Here is a 24192-nt window from a genome sequence, read left to right as displayed (position 1 = left end):
CAATTTTTCCCCAAATCTTGCTTCCCTCCCCCCACCCCACATAGAAGACAGTCAGTTAGTTTTTACATTGTTTCCATGGTATACATTGATCTAAGTTGAATGTGATGAGAGAGAAATCATATCCTTAAGTAAAAAAATAAAGTATAAGAGATAGCAAAATTACATAATAAGATAATGAGTTTTTTAAAATTAAAGGTAATCTTTGTTCAAACTCCACAATTCTTTCTCTGGATACAGATGGTATTCTCTATTGTTCCTGATTGTTACACTGATGAGATGAGCAAGTCCATCAAGGTCGATCATCACCCCCATGTTGCTGTTGGGGGTACAATGTTCTTCCAGTTCTGTTCATCTCACTCAGTGTCAGTTCATGCAGATCCCTCTCAGCTTCCCTGAATTCCCATCCCTCCTGGCTTCTAATAGAACAATAGTGTTTCATGACATACATATACCACAGTTTGCTAAGACATTCCCCAATTGAAGGACATTTACTTAATTTCCAATTCTTTGCCACCACAAACAGGGCTGCTATAAATATTTTTGTACAAGCGATGTTTTTACCCTTTTCCATAATCTCTTCAGGGTATAGACCCAGTAGTGATATTGCTGGATCAAAGGGTATGCACATTTTTTTTTTTGCCCTTTGGGTGTAAAGGCTGGATGAGTTCACAGCTCCACCAACAATGTATTCATGTCCAAGATTTCCCACATTCCTTCCAACATTGATTATTGTCCTTTCTGGTCATATTGGCCATTCTACGAGGTGTGAGGCATCTCAGAGATGCTTTAATTTGCTTTTCTCTAATAAGTAATGATTTATAGCAATTTTTCATATGACTATGAGTCGCTTTGATTTTCTCATCTGTAAATTGCCTTTGCATATCCTTTGAGTAGGTACTATTATCATCCTCATTTTACAGTTAAGGAAATTAAGGCAAACTTGCTCAAGGTCACATAGCAAGAAAATGTCTAAGGTAGCATTTGACTTCAAATTTTCTTGACTAATCCTGAACTCTAAACCACAGTAATAGCTAGAAGATTAGAAGTACTCAAGACCCCTTCCAAATCACTGTCTCTCAGCAGATGGTCCTACTTCCTTTATTGAATAAATTGAGTACATCTATCCTGAGCTTCATTTCCACTTCTTCATACCACAAAACTCTTTTTATCTTTACTCATCTTTTGCTTCTTTAGTCCAGTCCAGTGGAAGAGGTAGTTCTTTTCTGTGCTATGGTTAACTTATGAATTTGTGCTCTTGTTCCCACCCCCCTATTTTATTTTCTGTGATGTTTGCCTCATTTATCGTTCTTTGTTTTTCATCTTAATTTTCTCACTATCTACTGGATCCTCACTTCTTCTAAATATGCCCAGGATTCCACTACCTTTTTTAAAAAAAATGGCCTTCCATTTGATTGTCATTCTTCCAAACTATCATCCTTATTTACCTTGGCTTATATTGTCAAACTTCTAGAAAGGGGTATTTTCTGCTGTCTTTGTATTTCCTTACCACCTGATTGCCTTTTAACCCTTTATAATCTTGACTTCTGACCCCATAACTCTAAAGGAATTGCTCTCTCAAAGATTACCCGTGGTACTTTGATTGCTAAATCTTTTTTTTTTCCTTTACCCTTTCTTAATCTTTAACTTCTTTGAACCCTCTGCAGGTTGGACCACTGTAGGCCACACTCCGAAATAAATATTCTCTCCTTTGTTGGATTCTATGATATTACTTGCTTCTGTTCTCATCCTATTTGACTACTCCTCAGACTTCTTTGGGTCCATTTCACTTCTTAAGCATGATTGCCCCCAAGGCTCTTCTGTGTGGTCTTTGCTGTTCTATCTTTCTTTGATTCTACTGTATTCAAGTATCACTGCTATGTGGATCTCTTTCATCTCCATTCATATATTTCTGGAGGACATGATCCCCTGAACCTCCCTTTGACCTCTTAAATTTCACATGCCCAAAACAAAAAACATAATCTGTAAAGTAAGTGGCAATTATTATCAGAGGTGGTATTAGTGGTAGTTGTGGCAGTAGTAGTAGTAGCAGCAGCAGCAGCAGCAATAGCTGTAGCAACAGCAGCCTTAATAGTAGTAATAGTAGTAGTGGTAGCAGTATAATAGTAGTAGTGGTAACAATTATTCCTTGACCACCCTAATTATCTATCCACATGTTGTATCATTCTTCCAATCTCAATTTCATTCCAAATTCATTCTACTTTTAAACTTTCCTATTTTCATTAAGTTACCACCATTCTTCCACTCTCCTAGGCACAACCCCATTATCTTTGGTCAATCATTTCAAAATTAGCATTGACTTCTTAATTGTCAAACCTGATTATTTCTCAGTAGCATATGACATCGTTAGCCACACTTTTCTACTGGTTATTTGTCATCCTTTCTGAGTTGTTCTGACACTGTTCTTGCTTGGTTTTTCTCTTACCTACCTGACTACTCCTTAATCTTCTTTGATGATCTTTGAACAGTTATCCATATCCTATTCCCAACTCTAACTATAAATATTACAAACTCTGTCCTAATCAGTCTTCTCTCTATGCCCTTTCTTAATTGATGAATTCATCAGTTCCATGGATTTAATGATCATATCTGTGCAGATTTCAAAGCTCTCTATATATCCAGAAGCTACCTGAGAAATACAAGAAGTACTAGCAGGGACTATCTGTAGCGGTGTTTTCCCCAAACTTGGAGACATTATGTACTGAGAAGAGATGTCATATCCAACTAGGAGTGGACCCAGTGAGAGCAACATATTCATCTATCAGTGAGAACAGCATATTCACCTACCAGAAGCCAGAATCAGAGATGTATTTCCCTCCACATACTCTCAAAGTATAAGTACCTTATGTGTGATCACTGTGTTATCACATCATGGTGTATATATTTGTGAAAGAAAATCTCTAGATTTATGAGAAGAATATTTGAATATAAATCTTTTTTTACTATATTATTTAATTAAATACCTTTTCTTTGAAATAATTGTGTTCTCTGGTTAAGTAAAAAATTAAAAAAAAAAGATCCACAGACTTAGTAGGGCTTTTAGTTGGTTGTTCCTTGAACCTGAGGTAGGTGCTTTCCAGTTTGTCCTTATATGTGAGAAAGGGATGACTTAGGTAGGAACCATAACTAAATCGGGACTAAGATTACCTTGTGAAACCAACAGAGCAAGATGAGCCTTCACACCTAGCCTGGCCCAATTGACTGCCAACATAAAGAATGGAGATTTCCAGTTTATATAGTCTGGTTGGTTGGTTGGTTGGTTCTTGTACATTATCCAAAAAGACCAAAATGATATCACTATGTTAGTGTGTCTGCCTGTGGTTTATCAGATCAATATGAGCTCAGAATGCTCTACCACAGGTTGGGCACAAATATTACATGTCTGGGGTGGGTTTTCTAAACTTATATAACTCAATTTCCTTTGAGTTGCTTCAATTCTGCCTTTCTGTTTTTTTTTTGTTTTTTGGGGTTTTTTTTAGGATTTTTGCAAAGCATATGGGGTTAAGTGACTTGCCCAAGGCCACACAGCTAGGCAATTATTAAGTGTCTTAGGTGGGATCTGAACTCAGGTACTCCTGACTCCAGGCCGGTGCTCTATCCACTGTGCCACCTAGCTGCCCCTAATTCTGCCTTTCTTATAGAGCACAGCACCCTCTCAGATGAGGGCATGCCATGCTGGTCATTCCTGTGCCAGTGTGTTCCATGCTGCACAATCAATTCTAAAGTCTTTCAGTGTGTCCCTGTATCACTGCTACTGATCCCCTGTGAAAACTTGATCTGTGTTAATAGTCTTTTTTGGCATTCTAACAATGTGGCCAGTATATCATAGTTGTGCTCTGTGTAATAATGATGGAGAAATACCTGAATGCCTCATATATCATTTTATTGCAACAATAGATAAATTAGACTCCCAAATGTTAGTGCCCCCTTGAGAATATTTTTTCTTTTTAAAATCAAGATCTAAATCTGACCTCAGACACTTAATAATTACCTAGCTATGTGACCTTTGGCAAGTCACTTAACCCCATTGCCTTAAATAAAAATAAATAAATGTTTAAAAAATAAAAATATAATCAAGATCTATAAGGAACTCAAAAATGTGTTTAGAGGTATAAAAATAAAACAAATTTATTAGGCTTTATGACATTTCTTTTATTGTTGCCACTTCCATTATTTCAATTTCAATTGACTTAAAATCATTTTACATGATGTTTTGTTCTAGAATTTTTTCTATGTAATAGAGTTTGAGAGAAAAAAGGGTAAACAGATCATAGTCCAATCAAACTATTTTATTAAAAATCCCCCTGCTCCAAGCCAGAAGTGCTAGATCCTGTCTTTCCTATCAAAGGAAAAGCAGTTGGCAGCTACTTATACAGGAACGATGATACTTCAATGTCCATAAATTTAAAGGAAATTCTCTTTTACACCACTAAGACCTCCCAGACGTCATGACAGTGTGGAGGTGACACTATGCTCTTATAAGCTATGGCAGTGGATATCAAACTTTGCCAGGCCTCACCAAAACTTTGAATATGGACATGGTAACAGATTCTATGTCCTTTATTTTTAACCAAATATAACAGAGTCCCAGACTTTAGCTTGTTGGGATAGAGAACACTATCTTTTTAAAATTGAAACAGCTCTTATCTGGATTATGACCAGTTTTGTGTAGAAGGGTGAACGTTTCTGTACAGCAGGAGATTAAAGAGAAAAGCGGAACTGAGTTACAGTGAAGAAGAGAGAACCAGGGCATTGCTATGGCAACAGGGTCCTTGAGGATGTCTTGCTGTGTGTATCAGGACTAAGGACTAACATGGCTGTCTAGCCTCAGAGCAGTCTCTGCTTTATGTAACAAAGAACTCAGAAAGAGCCTACAATGGGGCTGTGTCTTGGAGAACTGAGGAAAAGCTAGAAAAAATTTTAAATTCCTCTTAATTCTTTGTATGCTTGTGTATACTAGTGTGTGCTTTATATGATTGCTCTTGCAATACCTTCCCTATTCTACTTCTGCATAAAAATTCATGATTGACTTGGTTGTTTATATTATATACAAGATGCTAGTTGCAAGCTTAAACACACATAAATTATAAGGACAGCTATGTGCAGATAGGATTTTCAACTTGGCTTAACTTATTGATAACTCTCAGAATCACACTAAAATTAGCAGAGAAAGAACCCATATGAACCTGAAGGCCATTATGTCAAGGTTAAACTCAAGCTTGTTATCTGTAGCTCTTTGGATTGTTTCCAACAAAGAGACAAAATCCCCAACCTTCATTCAGAGACTATATAGGCTTCAGCAAGGACTGGGGAGTAGAAGAGGAAACAGGCTAACCATTTCCCTCCATCCAGTTCTGAGATGATGAATGAGGGCAAAGGGAGGTGAGGGCAAATTAAGTGTGGACAAAAGTACTCTTTACAACAAAGCACCAGAAAAATTGTTTAAAGCTATGTTTGCCAATAGGTATTGGCAGCTATCAGGTCAGATTAACACTAGTGGTACCCAAGCGTCTGCCAAGAATCAGGCTCCTAAACCCAATCAGGTGTGAGCTGTGGTTCTTGGATTGCCAATTTAGCAAAGTCCTACATCTCCACTTACCTTGCAGGGGACCCTTTGCTCCTTGACTCATATTTGACTCAGACAGTTGTCAGAGAAGCTATCTTCAGAAAACATTCCCTGAATCTCCTACTATTGATCTCTGGTGAAGTCCACCCTCAGAAGGTATAGCCAAGATAGCCCTACTCATATATGCCTTCCTCAGTGAGAGAATGACCAAGTAGAGGTGATCAAAGAATGTTCATGGATATGTGTAACATCTCATTATTCCTGTTTACAGGCTAGGTGCTAGGGTCTGCATTCCTAAAGCTATGGGTCATAAATCCATACCATTGTGTTTTCCATTAACAATCACCCAGTGGCTCTTAGCAAAGACATTAATTTAAATTAATTAATATTTGAAAACATTCTTATCCTCTCACCCATAAGCTTCAGGTATATGCTACCACAATACACATAGTGGGCTCACACTTATTTATGATGGCATTTCCTAGAATTTCCATGTGGCAAAGTAATTCATTAATACTGAGATTGGCCTGGAAATAATTTTGGATTTTCTAGAATCCTCATTCTTGTGGGCATCATCTCTGCTGGCAGGTTGCTGGCATCTATTCTAATTATTCTGTTTTATAGTTTTCTTTGATAAATACACTCACTTACTAGCCTTGACAGTGTTTTGTTGAATAAGTTTTTGTTGGGAGGGAGCTAAGGTAGCAAATTATTCTTCCCTGTAGAGCAATGAAAGAAAGTGGCCTTAATTTTTTGATTTTTATTCATTTTGGAGAACTGGCCCAGGTATATGTTTGTGACTCTCCAGACCTCACCATCATGCTCAGACACAGGGACTTCTATCCCTGTTCTCTATCTTTTCAGTCCTCTTTTAGGTATTATCTTCATAATTAGAAAGTAGTAAGTCCTTGAGGGCAAGGGATGTCTTTTTGCTTGTATTTCTATTCTCAGTGTTTAGCACAGTGCCTGGAATTTTCTAAGTGCTCAATAAATAAGTGCTTTTTAACTTGTGCCTTTAGAGTTCTTCCCCGCCCTAAAAAAGCATCATACTCTAGAATGAAAATATTTTATGTCCAATACCACTCTTGAAAATATGATACCAAAGGAGTGAGAACCCAATCAAAGTTCTAATTTTACTCCCTACCAAGGTGGAAATTGTATTCTCTCTGGAGAAGGGATAGGTTGGATCTCAGATCAAGTATCTATTTTTATAAGCTATATAGGCTGTCCTTGGTCCCCATGTTTGGGTTCAAACCAACACACATAGGGTTAGCAAGCTGGAAATGCTTTGGAGTTTATGGTTTATATATGCACTAACCCCTCTCCTCCAGCTCACAGAATCCCTCTCTCATTCTTTCTGGGCTCAGTTCAGAAAATTTTCCTTGATGTTTCTCTGGTTGTTAGTGTCTTCTCTTTCCTCAAATTATTTTGTATTTATGTACCTATTTACATGCTTTATCCCCTAATCAAATGTAAGCTTCTTGAGAGAACTGCGTATCTTGTCATATTTGTACTCAAAGCTGCCAACATGGTACCTTGATTGGTTGGTCAACAAGAATTCTACTTTATGTGCTAGATATTGTACTAAGTTCTGGGAATACATAGGAAGACCCAAACAGTCCCTCTTTTCAAGGAGCATGGGAAAGATGGCATGCAAACAATTATGTACAAATATCATTCACATGACATAATAAATGGGAAATAGTCTCAGAGGGAAGGTGTTGAGAAAGGCATCTTTCAGAAGGTAGAACTTATAACTAAGACTTGAAGGAGGTCAGGGAATCTGGAAGGTAGAGATGAGGAGGGAGAGAAATCCAGGCATGGGTGAAATTGGTGAAAATGCTGAGATAAGGGGCGGCTAGGTGGTGTAGTGGATAAAGCACCAGCCTTGGAGTCAGGAGTACCTGGGTTCAAATCCCATCCCAGACACTTAATAATAATTACCTAGCTGTGTGGCCTTGAGCAAGCCACTTAACCCCATTTGCCTTGCAAAAACCTAAAAAAAAAAATGCTGAGATAAGATGTTTTGTACATGCCAAAGCAAGGAGACCAGTAACATTGGACTGTATTGTGTGTGGAGTGGAGGAGATTGGAATGGTGGGACAAAGTCAGATTATGAAGAGCTTTGAAATCTAAACAGAGGACCTTATATTTGATCCTAAAGATATTGAGTTTATTGAATGATATTTACAAAACAGTGTTTGACATGGACAGATCTATATTATAGGGAAATCATTTTGATACCTAAGTGAAAGATAGATTGGAATGGGGAGATGTTTTGAGGCAGGAAGACCAATCAGAAGGCTAATGCAATATTCTAGGCATGAGAAGATAATAACCTGTAGCAGGATGGTGGTAGTATTAGGAGAACAGTGCTTATAAGAAAGATCTTAACAAAGGTAGAAACAATAGAATTTAATAATGAATTGGACATAAGGGATTAGAGAGAATGAGGTTTGAGGCTGATACCTAGGTTGTGAGCCTGGATGGTAATACTATTGATAGTAATAGAGATATATTGGGAAAAGGGGAGATTTTAGGGGGAAAAGATATTAGTGTAATTTTGGAGGTGTTGGAATTTATGGGTCATCCAAAATCAAGATGTCTAAAAGGCATTTGGAAATGTCAGAATGGAAATGGAGACATCTGGACAAATAAATCTGAGAGTCATCTGTACAGAGATGATAATTTGAATCTATGGTAGCTGAGATCACCAAACACTTATAGGTGCTTGTATATGCTGAATTTAATTGCTAAGTGTTTGTTGAATGTGTAAAGGGAACTTTGGAAAGTCTAAAAAATGGGTAAGCTCTGCCTGGAGGCATTTGTTTAATCTCTTTAGTTTTTTTTTTAAATCAGAAAGCAGCACAGGACAAATAAAACTCTGACACAATCATTCCACTTAGATAAACTTTATGTATCTTCTTAAGTCCTCCTCTGATGCTCTGTGGTTTGGAGATATCAAACTACTGGTTTCTTATTCTTGTTTTTGTTTTCCTGGGCTTATGACTTCATCACTGTGAAGAATTTTTGGTGTTTAAATTCCCTTCACTAAGGCAGATGGGCAAGTTGCCTGCAACTTTTACTCCTAGAGTATTGCCTCAGATATTAAGAGGTTAAGTTACTTGCCCTTGCTCAGGAAGGAACTATATCTCAGAGTGAGGACTTAAAGTCAGGTTTTATGACTTTATGTTCATAAAGGCTAAGTCAGGGGAGAATGCTCTGACAAGAACCATCAAGTTCAAGGCTTTGAGTATGGGTCAAATGATAAGATGTTTGTTGGCTGAGGGCCCATCTAGTTAAGTTCAAGGGAGTTACTGGGTTGTTTGCAACACATTTTTGGTTATAGAAATGCTAAAAGTCAAGGAAAGGTTTCAATCTCTATTGGTCCAATGAAGCCATGGAGAATGGAAGTAGGGATTGTGTAAGGTGCTTTCTATAGATGCTTAGGAAGGAAAAATATTAACATTATACACTCAGTATAGTAATAATAATAATAATAATAATAATAATAATAATAATAATAATGGATCTATCACCTATCATGTATCTATCATCTATATCAATCTATCATCTGCCTATCTATCGATCATCTATGTATCTATCCATCTATCATCTACTTATCTATCATCTATCATTGATCTATCATCTATCTACCTATCGATCATCTATCATCTATTAATCTACCAATCATGTATCATTGATTCATCTATTTATCATCTATCACCAATCTATCATCGATCTATCTGTCATCTACCTATTGATCATCTATCATTTACCTATCATTTATCTATCATCGATCTATCATCTATCTCTATCCACCTATCTCTATGTATGTATGTATGTATGTATGTATGTATCTATGTGTATCACTTTGAGCATTACAAAGTACTTTGTAAACATTATGTCCTTTGAGCACTCCTGGGCCTGGAGGAAGCAGGTAAGAAGGTCACCTGGTTGCAACCCTCTGTATTGCTTTTCTCTTTCTGACCGCCATATTCCTGCTCTTTCCATTTGTATTGTATTTGGGGGAAAATAGACCCCATTCCGTCGGCGCCCCGCTTCGTTCGTTTCTGTTGCTCCGCCCTCAGGGCTCCGCAAGAAGCGGCCCCTGAGGCATGCTCAGCGCCCGGGCCGGCTCCCCGCGGCCGCGCCGGCTCCCCGCGGCCGCGCCGGCTCCCCGCGGCCGCGCCGGCTCCCCGCGGCCGCGCCGGCTCCCCACGGGCCCGGGCCGGCTCCCCACGGCCGGGCCGGCTCCCCACGGCCGGGCCGGCTCCCCACGGCCGGGCCGGCTCCCCACGCGCCCGCGCTGGAGGCGCGCACCTGAAAGGGGAGCAGAGTTAGGGGGCTCCCGGCAGCGCTGGGCGGTGGCTTCGGGCACCCGCAGCTCGGCTCTCACGGATGAGGGGTCCGTGACGGCCGCCGGGACTGTGCAGCCTTGGATCCCCCCGCCCTCTTCGAGTCCCCTTCCCTCCGCGCCCCTCCCCCGCCCGCCCCGCCCCCTCCCCGAGGCTCCGCCTCCTTCCCCAGCGGCGACCCCACGTGATCTGTCAGTTCGAGGGAGAAGGAGGAAAATGGCCGCCCGGGCGGAGCCGTAGCCGCGGCTCCGAGACCTCTTTTCTCCTGGCCGACGGAGCTAGGCAGAACCAGGGCCTCTCCGCGGGGGCCGGGAAGAGGTCCCAGCCGGCCCCCCGGACGGTGAGTGCTCGGCGGCGGGGCCCGGGAACGGGGCGTTCGTCCTGCCGCGGGGAGGGGCGGCGGCGGCCCCGGGGCCTAGCGGCCCACAGCGGGGCGGCGGGGCGGGGGAGCCCGGGGGCACACGGGGTGTGCGCGCACAGGGGAGGGAGCAGCGTGGCTGTGCGTGTGCGCTCACCCGGGTGGGAGCAGCGGGGGTGTGGGGGGGCTTGTGGGGGTGTGTATGAGCTGGGGGTGTGTGAGCTGGGTGTGTGTGTGAGCTGGGGGTGTGTGTGTGAGCTGGGGGTGTGTGAGAGCTGGGGGTGTGTGTGTGAGAGCTGGGGGTGTGTGTGTGAGAGCTGGGGGTGTGTGTGTGAGAGCTGGGGGTGTGTGTGAGCTGGGGGTGTGTGTGTGAGAGCTGGGGGTGTGTGTGTGAGAGCTGGGGGTGTGTGTGTGAGAGCTGGGGGTGTGTGTGAGCTGGGGGTGTGTGTGAGCTGGGGGTGTGTGTGAGCTGGGGGTGTGTGTGTGAGCTGGGGGTGTGTGAGAGCTGGGGGTGTGTGTGTGAGCTGGGGGTGTGTGTGTGAGCTGGGGGTGTGTGTGAGCTGGGGGGGTGTGTGAGCTGGGGGGGTGTGTGTGAGCTGGGGGTGTGTGAGAGCTGGGGGTGTGTGTGTGTCTGTGAGAGCTGGGTGTGTGTGTGAGCTGGGGGTGTGTGTGAGCTGGGGGTGTGTGTGAGCTGGGGGTGTGTGTGTGAGCTGGGGGTGTGTGAGAGCTGGGGGTGTGTGTGTGTCTGTGAGAGCTGGGTGTGTGTGTGAGCTGGGTGTGTGTGTGTGTCTGTGAGAGCTGGGTGTGTGTGAGAGCTGGGGGGGTGTGAGCTGGGGGTGTGTGTCTGTGAGAGCTGGGGGTGTGTGTGAGAGCTGGGGGTGTGTGTGTGTGTCTGAGAGCTGGGTGTGTGTGAGAGCTGGGGGGGTGTGAGCTGGGGGTGTGTGAGAGCTGGGTGTGTGTGAGAGCTGGGGGGGGTGTGAGCTGGGGGTGTGTGAGAGCTGGGGGTGTGTGTGTGTGTCTGTGAGAGCTGGGTGTGTGTGAGAGCTGGGGGGGTGTGAGCTGGGGGTGTGTGTGTGAGCTGGGGGTGTGTGTGTGAGCTGGGGGTGTGTGTGAGCTGGGTGTGTGTGTGAGCTGGGGGGGTGTGTGTGAGCTGGGGGTGTGTGAGAGCTGGGGGTGTGTGTGTGTCTGTGAGAGCTGGGTGTGTGTGTGAGCTGGGTGTGTGTGTGTGTCTGTGAGAGCTGGGTGTGTGTGAGAGCTGGGGGGGTGTGAGCTGGGGGTGTGTGTCTGTGAGAGCTGGGGGTGTGTGTGTGTGTCTGAGAGCTGGGTGTGTGTGAGAGCTGGGGGGGGTGTGAGCTGGGGGTGTGTGAGAGCTGGGTGTGTGTGAGAGCTGGGGGGGGTGTGAGCTGGGGGTGTGTGAGAGCTGGGGGTGTGTGTGTGTGTCTGTGAGAGCTGGGTGTGTGTGAGAGCTGGGGGGGTGTGAGCTGGGGGTGTGTGTGTGAGCTGGGGGTGTGTGTGTGAGCTGGGGGTGTGTGTGAGCTGGGTGTGTGTGTGAGCTGGGGGGGTGTGTGTGAGCTGGGGGTGTGTGAGAGCTGGGGGTGTGTGTGTGTCTGTGAGAGCTGGGTGTGTGTGTGAGCTGGGTGTGTGTGTGTGTCTGTGAGAGCTGGGTGTGTGTGAGAGCTGGGGGGGTGTGAGCTGGGGGTGTGTGTCTGTGAGAGCTGGGGGTGTGTGTGAGAGCTGGGGGTGTGTGTGTGTGTCTGAGAGCTGGGTGTGTGTGAGAGCTGGGGGGTGTGTGAGAGCTGGGTGTGTGTGAGAGCTGGGGGGGGTGTGAGCTGGGGGTGTGTGAGAGCTGGGGGTGTGTGTGTGTGTCTGTGAGAGCTGGGTGTGTGTGAGAGCTGGGGGGGTGTGAGCTGGGGGTGTGTGTGTCTGTGAGAGCTGGGGGTGTGTGAGAGCTGGGGGGGTGTGTGTCTGTGAGAGCTGGGTGTGTGTGTGAGCTGGGTGTGTGTGTGTGTCTGTGAGAGCTGGGGGTGTGTGAGAGCTGGGGGGGGTGTGAGCTGGGGGTGTGTGTCTGTGAGAGCTGGGGGTGTGTGTGTGTGAGCTGGGGGTGTGTGAGAGCTGGGTGTGTGTGTGTGTGTGTCTGTGAGAGCTGGGGGTGTGTGTGAGAGAGAGCTGGGTGTGTGTGTGAGAGAGAGCTGGGGGTGTGTGTGTGTCTGTGAGAGCTGGGTGTGTCTGAGAGAGCTGGGTGTGTACAGGCGCGTGCGCGTGCGCGCTCACCGAGGCGGGGGGGGGCGGCGGGAGGGCGTCTGCGGCAGGAGCCGCCCCCCCCCCCCCCCCCAGCGGGCCCAGGGCTCCTGGCAGCGGCGCGTTCCGACCCCGTGGGTGTGTGGGCAGAAGCGCGGCCGCGTGTGCCCGCGTCTGGCGCCCCAGCGCGGACCTCGGCGGCTGCCCGGGCCGGGCGGAGGGGGCCGGGCGCCCCTCGGCCCGCGGAGCTGCTGAACAAAAGCTGGCCGCGGCCTTTGGGGCGGGGCCGCTGCGCCGGCGGGGAGCCCTTCAGGTGGAGGGGCCGGGCCGGGCCGGGCCGGGCCGGGCCGCTCACCGCCGAGCAGCAAGGGCTTCGGAGATGAAAGCAGGGGCCAGATCTCTGCCTCTTGCTTCCGTTGCCACCTCACAAAACGTTTATTTCTGAAGCCCTTTCCTCATAGGGGTTTTTTCCTTTCGTTTTATTTAAAGGTTCGGTTCCAGCCTCTGCCACCAACTATTCTGTGTAACCTTGAGCAAGTTATTTTTTATTTTATTTTATTTTGTTTTATTTTTTAAAGAAAGATTTCCTTTATTTTGAGTTTTACAATTTCCCCCCATTCTTGTTTCCCTCCCCCCCCTCACAGAACGGATTCTGTTAGTCTTTACAATGGTTCCATGTTATACATTGTTCTCAGTCGAATGTGATGAGAGAGATCATATCCTCAAGGAAGAAAAATAAAGTATGACATAGTAAAATTACATAATAGTATAATGCTTCTTTTGTTTTTCTTTCTAATTTGACGGTAATTATCTTTGGGCTTTGTTCAAAGTACATAATTCTTTCTCTGGATACAGATGGTATTCTCCTTTGCCGAGATCCCCAAATTGTTCCTGGTTGTTGCACTGAAGGGATAAGCTTGAGCACGTTATTTTACAGCCAGCTGTAAAATGAAGGGGATTGGACTGGACGGCTTCCCTCTCTAAATCTAAATCCTATGAAGCACACTTGTATGAGGTAGAGAATGGGAGTGTATCATGCCTGTTTGTAGATGAGCCGTCTGAAGTTGAGGAAAATAAGGACGGTGGCTAATGTTAGAGACTGAATCTAACACAGGTCTTTTGTCTCTAGAGTCCTTTGTCCTTCTTATGCTAGGCTACTACACACTCAGTTTGGGATTGTATGATAATGCATAGGGGTAGCTAGGTGCCTTTGGATGAGTAATGAGACTTATTTTCATAAGTTCAAATCTGGCCTCAGGTACTTACTCTGTGTGATTCTAGGCAAATCACTTAACCCTGTTTGCCTCAGTTTCCTCATAGAATGAACCATAGAAAATATGGCAAACCACTCCAGTATCTCTGCCAAGAAAACCCCAAATGGAGTCAGTCACAAGGAGTTGGACACAACAAAGAGATAATGCATGAAAAACGCTTCATCATCTTAAAGCACCAAATTTATGTGTACGAATATATGTACATAAATATACATTATTCACACACAAATTTATAAATACATATATAATCTGAGGACCCTGTGGCACTTTCATTAAAAGCCTGTGAACTAGATGATCCTTCCGATTCCTTCCAATTTTGTAATAATACACATTTTTGAATGGTTCCCTTAAATAGTGTACATGTTTTTTGTGTATGTACCTCTCTCTATATATATTTATATTCACACTATAATTACAATCACTTTTATAGAGGAAGTTGAGCTCAATTACATTTAATCAATAGTTTTAAAATCCAGAAGCTCACATCATTGAATTTAGAACTAGAAATAGAATCTTGAAGTTGATCTAATCTAATCACCTCCTTTTACCAAAGAGCAGAAAAGTGAAGTCCGTGGTGTCCTGGTAAATGTTAAAGTGGCTGCCTCTTAAGAAAAATATCAATAATAAATCAAGCTCTGATTGGGTTTCTGAGATGTGAACTGGTGTAAGCTGACTCCAACCCACCATGAGTGAAGTACTGTTTTAAATACCAGTCAAATTGAAGAGACCAGTGTCTCTTAAATTTAGGATTTGAACCTTAGCTTATTTGACTCTTAAATCCTAAATTCTAAATCCCAAATTCTTTCTGTTACACCAGACTGCCCCATTGTGGCAGTTTTCTTTAATGCTTTTCAGGCCAGGCAGTAAGAGCATTTTCTTAGATTTCTTTGTGTGGTGAATTTTAAGGAAAAAAAAAATCTCCATCTTAGAGGGCTTTAGTCTCTTGTACTACAGGAAAGAATATAAAATGTAATTTGTAAGATGATGTTTCACTATATTAGTTTTTTTTAACGCATATGTGTATGTGTATATAATAAAATACAAAAGACTATAAAGGGAACCATTTATATTGAAATAGTTATTAAAATATTTGAAAACCAACTTTTTGGACCTTAAGAACATCTGGAGTAAATGATCTCTCAGACCCTTTCCAGTTTTGTAATGCAAATTTATGAATAATTAATGAAATATCATCAAATCAGACTTTCAATGACATCTTTTTCAAAAATTAGTGATATGTTTTCCCCCTTTGGTTCTAAATCTTCTTTCACAATGTTAATAAAGTGAAGATGTGTTTAGCATATTCTATATGTATCAAATCACTTGCTGCCATGGAGAGGCAGGAAGGAAGGAAGGGTGCTGGAGAAATGAGGAACTCAAAAACCTGCAAAAGGCTGAATGTTGAAAACTTTCTTTATACATAATTGGAAAACTAAAGTAAAAAGATAAAAAAGACAATAACTTTCATTAATATAGTCTATTAGGGCAAAAGATGTTTTCAGCATTAGTTCTTTGATTTTCACAGCCACTTTGATAGGAGATAGTATGTTGCACCTATAAACATACATACATATATGTATGTGTATATATATATACACGCACACGTATATCTACATTTGGTTTTTATCTAAATTGTGTTTTTATTACAGCATTTAGCTCTAATTTAGATAGATATTTAGTGACACTACCTTAGAGATTCAGTGTCTTTCTCTTTTTTTTTAAGGAATAGTAAATGAACTAAAGACTTCCTTGTTAATTCTTCTGAGCAGAAAGATTATCTCAGTTCTTTAGCACTGACTTGAATGCTCAGGCCCCATACAAATAAGTAGTTTATAATTTACAGAAAGAACCCTCTTGACTCAGAACGGAGCAACATTTGGAAAGACTGGGAAAAATTCTAGACTAGGAGCCAAAAGACTCAGCTTCTTGTTTCTTATTCAGTATTGTGGAATCTTAGATAACACTTAATGTTTCTTAAATTTAGTTTCTTCATTTTAAAAATTTTGATATAATGTCTACCCTGCCAACATGTTTATTTTATCAGTGAGATAATATGTATGAAAATGCTTTCTAAGTTTTAATATTGGAATAATTTTTCCCATATTCAACTTTATTTTATATTAAATTTCCTTCACATATTTTCCTTGCTTGTCAAACTGTTCTGCTGACTTATCTTGAGAACTAGAGCTAGAAATAGATTTTCCACCGATGTAGAGAATTATGAATGTAGCTTTAATAATAATAATAAAATCTTGTTAATTGTGGAAGGCTTATTTGCTCCTGAGATGGAAATTGATCTTGATTTTTGATCATATCCTGTGGCCCCTTGACCCTGTTGTTTTGTATCTTGTCCCCCCACTTTCCTCTAACCTTAGCCATAGATGCTGGTGGGACAGGAAGGACCAGTAGGTAACTTGCCATTGGAAGATACCTGGCCCAAGGTGTAATACCACTCCCTAAGTGCCCTCTCCTTGCCCAACCCTACCACAGAAGAGTGCTGCTGCTGCTGCCTCCCCACCTCCACCATGGTCACTGCCCTTTCTTTCCTTCTACTGGGATGGCTTTTTCTCACACACTTTCTTAGAACCCACCATGGGCCTTCCCCAGGCCATGTGACTAGACTAAGCCAAGCATTATGGCTGTCTGCCCTTTTTTCTCTCTCCTTATCTCTTTCTCTATCTTTTTCTTTCCCTCTCAGACTTTTACTCAAACTTAACCTAGCTTATTCTCAAAGTGATTACTGCTTTTCTAGGGGTTTTAACCTGTGTATTTGTAATAATTTGATATAATAAAATCCTGAACAGCTTTAACATCCCAGGGAGAGCGTGTGAAATCATTCGCCTTTTCAGTGGCCTTAAAAATATCTTGTCTTGGGATGGCTAGGTGGCGTAGTGGATAAAGCACCGGCCCTGGAGTCAGGAGTACCTGGGTTCAAATCTGGTCTCAGACACTTAATAATTACCTAGCTGTGTGGCCTTGGGCAAGCCACTTAATCCTGTTTGCCTTGCAAAAAAAAAAAAACAACTAAAAAAAATCTTGTCTTTCTGTCTCTAAATCTGTAATAATTGACACCACCACCATGATGAACACTCTCCTTCCTTGTAGAACCTCTAAATTTCTTTCTTTCTTTGAGACAGATGATAATATTATAATGATCTTATTTTCTTAAAAAAATTTAAACAATCTTTTTCAAATAAAGTTTTATTTTAATTTCATTTCCGAATTTTCTCCCTGCCTTCCCCCACTCCCCCTTATTAAGAAACCCAGGGGAAAAAAACAAACAAACAACTTTTGGAGTACTTTTTTAAAAAAGTACTCTGCATGTAATAGGTCTTTACTAAATATTTATAGGATTTTAATTTGTCTTTATGACTTGCTGTAGCCAAGTTATCCCTTAGTGATCATCATTTTAAAATACCCTGCTTAATACCTTTAGATCATTGGGTCTTTAGGTACTATTTACTGACCCAATGGAAGAACTTAAGTCATAAAAATGTCTGTTTCTTGACAATTCTTGATTCTACTAGAGAAATAAGTGGAAAAAAAAAATATAGGTTTCAAGTTGAAAGGACATCATAAAATCATGAAAAAAAAACCCTGAAAAACTGGGAACAATAATACTTAACTATTTTACTCACTGTTAAAGCCCTGACTGATAAATTCTGGGTACCCTTTCGTAAAGGCTCTACCTGTCTTTGGCAATAACTGCTCTTTGACCTTGAGCAGGTCATGTCATCTCCCTCAATCTCTAATTCCCCATTTAAAAACAGGACATTGTTTTGTGAGAAAATGAAGAGTTGGACCGATTAAGGGGCAACTAGTGGTACAGTCGCCAGAGTACATGCCAACCTCAATACAACCTTCCTATGTCTTGGTCACCTTCTGTGACCCTCATTTTAATTGCTGTTTGCTTCAATTTCTTCATTTGTAAAATGGGAATAATAAGAGCACTTAACTTCCAAGCTTATCATGGGGATCAAATGAGATAATAATTGTAAAGCACTTCTCACGGTGTTGGAACGTAATATAACAATATAAATTTTAGCTATTTTATTATTTTATGACCCCTGAGGTCCATTTCAACTCTTCACCCATGGATCCTATGTAGAAATTTATTTATCCTAGCTTTAGCTTGCTAGTTGTTTATATAAACTTAAGTTATAAAGAATATAAGTACCATAATTTTGATAAAAATATTTACATGTCAACTTATATATGCTAATTAACACATATGAATTACACTGATTCCATTGCAGATTGTGAAAAAATAATTTTGTCTTGAAAATAAATTGAATTGGGTCAGACCCCTTTGGCCTCTGCCGCCGCCGCCAGCTCCTCTGCCACCAGCTCTCGCGCTACCTCGGGCCGGTGGCTCGACGCAGCTCCCCAAGCCAGGCGGGAGGCGGCCGAATGGGGGGCAGAGATTGGGGGACCTTCATCTTGAGCGTCTCCATGGGGGCTGCCCGCTCTGTCCATGCCCTTTAAGTGTAACCGCTGCACCGAAGGCACAATCGTAGCCTTAATGGGACTTTTTTTTTCCCAAAGAACCACCTTTGGTGTACAGCTGGAAATGGCCTGTCTTTAAATTCCATCTCTTAGTTTTTCTGTTTTGTTGCACTTTAGAGGAACATCAAGGAAACCATGAACAACTTTAGCAATGATGAATTTAACTTCAGTTTCCTTAATGAAGGCTTTACTGCTAAGGATATTCTGGACCAGAAAATTAATGAAGTTTCTTCTTCTGATGATAAAGATGCCTTCTGTGTTGCTGACCTTGGTGACTTTCTAAAGAAACATCTGAGATAGTACAAAGCTCTTCCTCGAGTAACTCCTTTTTATGCTGTTAAATGTAATGACAGCAAAGCTATAGTGAAGATACTTGCTACTATTGGAGCAGGTTTTGATTGTGCTTGCAAGATTGAAATACAAATAGTACAGTGTTTGGGTGCCTCCAGAGAGGATAATCTATGCAAATCCAAGCAACCAAGTGTCACAAATTAAGCATGCGGCCAATGATGGAGTGCAAATGATGACTTCTGATAGTGAAGTAGAGCTAATGGAAGTTGCCAGCTCCCATCCAAAGGCAAAGCTGGTTTTGAGGATTGCCACTGATGACTCCAAAGTCATCTGTTGGCTAAGTGTTAAATTTGGTGCCACTCTCAAAACTAGTAGGCTACTCCTTGAGGGAGCAAAGGAACTGAATATTGATGTTATTAGAGTCAGTTTCCATGTGGGAAGTGGTTGTACCGATCCAGAAACGTACTTCCAAGCAGTTTCCGATGCCCAATGTGTCTTTGACATGGGGGTGGAATTTGGTTTCAACATGTATCTTCTTGATATTGGTGGTGGCTTTCCTGGCTCTGAAGATGCAAAGCTTAAGTTTGAAGAGATCACAAGTGTAATCAATCCAGCATTGGACAAATATTTTCCTTCTGACTCTGGAGTGAGAATCATAGCCTGAACCAGGCAGATACTGTGTTGCATCAGCTTTCACACTTGCAGTTAACATCATTGCCAAAAAACTTGTATTAAAGGAACAGACAGGTTCTGATGATGAAGATGAGGCAAATGACCAAACTTTTATGTACTATGTAAATGATGGAGTATATGCATCATTTAATTGCATCCTGTTTGATCATGCACATGTTAAACCTATTCTACAAAAGAGACCCAAACCAGGTTTGTTATAATTAACTTTTCCGTTTTTTTCTTCATTGTTATCCTAATTTCTTTCCCATCTTTAAATATTCTTGGCATGAGAGGCAATTTACAGATGAGGAAATCAAAGTGATCCATAGTCATATGAAAAATTGCTCCAAATCACTACTTATTAGAGAAATGCAAATTAAAGTATCTCTGAGGTACCATTTCACACCTCTCAGACTGGCCATTATGACCAGAAAGGACAATGATCAATGTTGGAAGGGATGTGGGAAAGCTGGGACACGAATACATTGTTGCTGGAGCTGTGAACTCATCCAACCTTTCTGGAGAGCAATTTGGAATTATGCCCAAAGGGCAACAAAAATGGGCATACCCTTTGATCCAGTAATACCACTATTGAGTCTATACCCTGAAGAGATCATGGAAAAGAGTAAAAACATCACTTGTACAAAAATAGTCATAGCAGCCCTCTTTGTGGTGGCAAAGAATTGGAAAGTGAGTGAATGTCCATCTGTTTGGGGAATGGTTGAACAAATTGTGGTATATGTACATTATGAGACACTATTGTTCTGTTAGAAACCAGGAGGTATGGGAATTCGGAGAAGCTTGGAAGGACTTGCATGAACTTATGCTGAGCAAGATAAGCAGAGCCAGAAGAATATTGTATACCCTAACAGCAATTTGGGGGTGATGATCAACCTTAATGGACTTGCATCAGTGCAACAATTAGGGACAATTTTAGGCTATCTGCAATGGAGAATACCATCTGTATCCAAAGAAAGAATTGTGAAGTTTAAACAAAGAACAAAGATTATTACCTTTAATTTTTTTTAAAAAAAGGTATTTTATTTTATTATTTTGCTATCTATTTTATTTTTTCCTTGAGGATGTGATTTCTCTCTCAACACATTCAATTTTGATCAGTATATATAGCACAGAAACAATGTAAAGACTATCAGACTGCCTTCTCTGGGGGCTAGGAGGAGGGATGTGAGATTGGGTGAAAAACTGTAAAATTCAAAAAACAATAAGCAAAAAGAATCCCCCTCAAAAAATATTTCTTGGCATGATTTTACTTAGTTGGATCTCTTGGCATCTTTAAAATGGTTTTACCTTTCACTTTTATTCAATCCATTATGAAATGATACTCCCTGTCCTTATTCATTAGATTTTTATTTTAAATTTATTTTTTATTCTCATTTTGTACAAATGTTTTTCTTTACAGTAATAAAATATACTTGTTTACAAGTAAACAAAATACCCCTCCCCCCATGAATATAGATAGACTTGCTTGGGCAAAAAAGTAAAGGGGGGAGAAAAAAATTAAAATTAAAAAAAATAATAGTAATATTTGTGGGTATGGCCAGGTGGTGCAATGGACAAAGCACCAGCCCTGGAGCCACGAGCACCCGAGTCCATATCCAGCCTCGTAAACCCAATAATCACCCAGCCATGTGACATGCAAGCCACCCGATCCCCACTGCCCCGCAAAAACCAAAAAGAAGAGAAAAAAAAAGACCCAAAATAAAATAAAATAGTAATAATAGTAGGGGTGGCTGGGTGGCAGACAGAGCATTGGCCCTTGAGCCAGGAGCACCTGGGTCCGAATCCAGCCCCAGACACCCAATGATCACCCTGCTATGTGGCCCCAGGCAGGCCACCCAGCCCCACTTGCCCTGCACCCTCCCCCAAATAATAATAACAAAAAATGTGTTTCAGTCTTTGTTCCAACACCATCAATTCTGTCATGAGTGGATCACATTCTTTTAAGTCCATCACAAAAGTTACTTCCATATTTTTCCAATGTTGCCATTGCTGCTCGCAACTCCCTCCTTTCTTATTTCTCCACTACCATGTACTCTTATTTTCTCTCTCCTTTCACTCTGACTCTGCTGTAGGGTTGCTGAGTGGCACAGCAGACAGATCCCTGGTCCTGGGGCCAAGAAGCCCTGAGCCCCCATACCACCCCTTAGGCCCAGAATTCACCTGGCCCTATGGTCCTGGGCAGGCCTTCCAATCCCAGCCCCTTGCAAGAAGTAAAAAAAGAAAATGTGTTATATCTGACCACTATCCCCCCATGGTCCATCCTCTCCTCCTTTATTTACATCTCTACCCCTTCCCCCTGCTCCCCCCTCCTTCTTACTCCAGTTGTCTATACCCCATTGAGTATATTTGATGTTTCCTCTCCTAGCCATCTCTGATGAGAGCAAAGGTTCCCTCATTCCCCCTTGCCTCCCCCCTTCCATATCATTGCAATAGCTCATTGTAATAAAAAAAAATCTTATTATGTGAAATAGCTTGGAATATTCCCCCTCTCCTTTTTCTTTCTCCCATTCCATTTCCCTTTTTTTCTTATTGACTCCATTTTTACACCATATTTTATCTTCAAATTCATCTTTCTCCTGTGCTTCAACTATAAAAGCTCCCTCTACCTGCTCTATTAACTGAGATGGTTCATATGAATATTATCAGTATCATTTTTCTATACATGCAGTTCATCCTCATGAAGTCCCTCATATTCCCCCCCTCTCCTCCAATCTCCATGCTTCACCTGAGTCCTGTATCTGAAGATCAAACCTTCTGTTCAGCTCTGGCCATTCCAAAAGGAACATTTGAAATTCCCCTGGTTCATTGAAAGTCCATCTTTTTCCCTGGAAGAGGACATTCAGCCTTGCTAGGTAGTTGATTCTTGGCTGCATTCTAAGCTCTTTTGCCTTCCGGTATATTGTATTTCAAGCCCTACGAGCTTCCAATGTAGCTGCTGCTAAGTCCTGTGTGATCCTGACTGCAGCTCCACGATATTTGAACTGTGTCCTTCTGGCTGCTTGTAATATTTTCTCTTTGACTTGGGAGTTCTGGAACTTGGCTATAATATTCCTAGGGGTTGGTTTTTTGGGATCTCTTTCTCAGGGGGATAGGTGGATTCTCTCCATTTCTATTTTGCCCTCTGCTTCTAGAATATCAGGGCAATTTTCCTGTAGTAATTCTTTGAAAATGATGTCAAGGCTCTTTTCCTGATCATGACTTTCAGGTATTCCAATAATTTTCAAATTATCTTTCCTAAGTCTGTTTTCCATATCAGTTGTTTTTTTAATGAGATATTTCACATTTTCTTCTAATTTTTCATTTTTTTGGTTTTGAAGTATTGATTCCTGATTTCTGGTAAATTCGTCAATCTCCCTGAATTCTGTTCTTTGTCTGAAGGATTTATTCTCAGAGAGTTTTCTTATCTCTTTTTCCATCTGGCCAATTTTGCTTTTTAAAGCATTCTTCTCCTCAATAACTTTTTGAACTGTTTTATCCATTTGACCTAAGCTGGTTTTTAGCATGCTATTTTCTTCAGCATTTTTTTGGATTTCCTTGACTAAGCTGCTGACTTCATTTTCATGTTTTTCCTGCATCTCTCTCTTTTCCCACTTTTTCTTCCAACTCCCTCATTTGATTTTCAAAGTGTTTTTTGAGCTCTATCATAGCCTGAGCCCAATTTCTGTTTTTCTTGGAGTCTTTAGATACAGGAGCTTGTGCTTCCTCATCTTCAGACTGAGTATTTTGATCCTTCTTGGGCTCATTTGCAAAATATTTCTCAATGGTCTTCCTCTTGTTTCTTTGTTCATTTTCCCAGCCTAAGCCTGTTTTTTGGGGTGCTTCCTGAGCTTTTGGGACACTCCCACAAGGGTCTCAGTGTGTGAGGTTCTGTCCTCCCTCCTGGTCTGTGAATGACCATAAGCGCCCCCCTCTGCCACGGGGCTGAGGTGGGGGGAGCCCTGCTGTTCTATGGGGGGGCCTAGACTGGGATCAGGATCTGAATGTGGTCAGAGCCCCAGTGTCCTGTTCCAGGGGCAGAGCTTGGCAGTCTGTCTTCACTCCCCTCCCTCAGCTCAATGGGCTCATGCCCTGGGGCTCCTGCTTACTGGCTCCACCAGCTTCTGTTTCCGGGTCTAGGCTGCTGAAAGACCTGGCTGCTTGCTGTGTGCCCAGAGGGCTGGGCTCCACGTGCTGGCTCTGGCAGAGGTCCCCTGCTGTTCCCCCAATTTGTGCTGGTGTTCCCCGGGGTGCAGCTCAGGAGACTCCCCCCGCTGCTGTGAGCTGAGGCTCCCAGCGCCCTGGGGCTGCCTCCGGGAGGCTGAAGTTCTTTGGCTCTGGCGGGCCACCCCTCTGGCGGGCTGCCCCTCCTACCCTGGGGAGCAGAGCCTTTCTGCTCTTTTCCAGGTTACCTTGAGTAGGAGAACTGCCTCACTGGGTCCCTCTGTGGGTTCTGTCTCTCGAAAGTTTAGTTAGAGTCCTTAGTTTATGAGTTTTTATCAGAGAGCTCCTAAGACTTGATCCCTTCATGTCACCATCTTCCTTATTCATTAGATTTTGAGAATCTTGCCTTTAGATTTGCTGTTTAATAATTAAGGTTAGTGTTTATTGATTAGTTGCTCTCTCAGCTCTTTGATCTTATTGTGGCAATTGGTCTTTATTGGTTAAATTTCCATATAAAGTGGGCATGTACATAAAATGTAATCTGTTATCCATTTCCCATTTTATATTATTAACTACTTTTTAAAATAATTCAAGATTGAGTTGTTTCAAATACAAACTATATCTTTATCACTTTAATTCTTCTAGTATTTTAACAAGTCTAAAATTTGCTTTGACAAGTTGGTGGTCTTATTTTACAAACTTATGAGTCCAATAATTATCCTTTTCTGACTCCTGAAGTATAATGTTCCT

General features: G+C 42.2%; 1 protein-coding gene and 1 pseudogene across 10 annotated transcripts in view; both read left to right on the top strand.

Annotated features, from left to right (window-relative positions):
• The first annotated feature begins 10146 nt into the window (after window positions 1-10146).
• Window positions 10147-24192, top strand: part of KIDINS220 (kinase D interacting substrate 220) — a 161420-nt gene continuing 147374 nt past the window's right edge. For all 10 annotated transcript variants that reach the window (XM_074209621.1, XM_074209620.1, XM_074209619.1 and 7 more), the window contains exon 1: window positions 10147-10282. The gene's annotated coding sequence lies outside the window, so the exon portion shown is untranslated. The remainder of the gene's footprint in view (window positions 10283-24192) is intronic.
• Window positions 12895-22380, top strand: LOC141504549 (ornithine decarboxylase pseudogene; annotated as a pseudogene).

The sequence above is a fragment of the Macrotis lagotis genome, chromosome 1 (assembly GCF_037893015.1).
Source record: "Macrotis lagotis isolate mMagLag1 chromosome 1, bilby.v1.9.chrom.fasta, whole genome shotgun sequence".
Taxonomy (NCBI): Eukaryota; Metazoa; Chordata; class Mammalia; order Peramelemorphia; family Peramelidae; genus Macrotis; species Macrotis lagotis.
The sequence above is the reverse complement of the archived record's forward strand: the minus strand, read 5'-3'. Positions and strand labels throughout refer to the sequence as shown.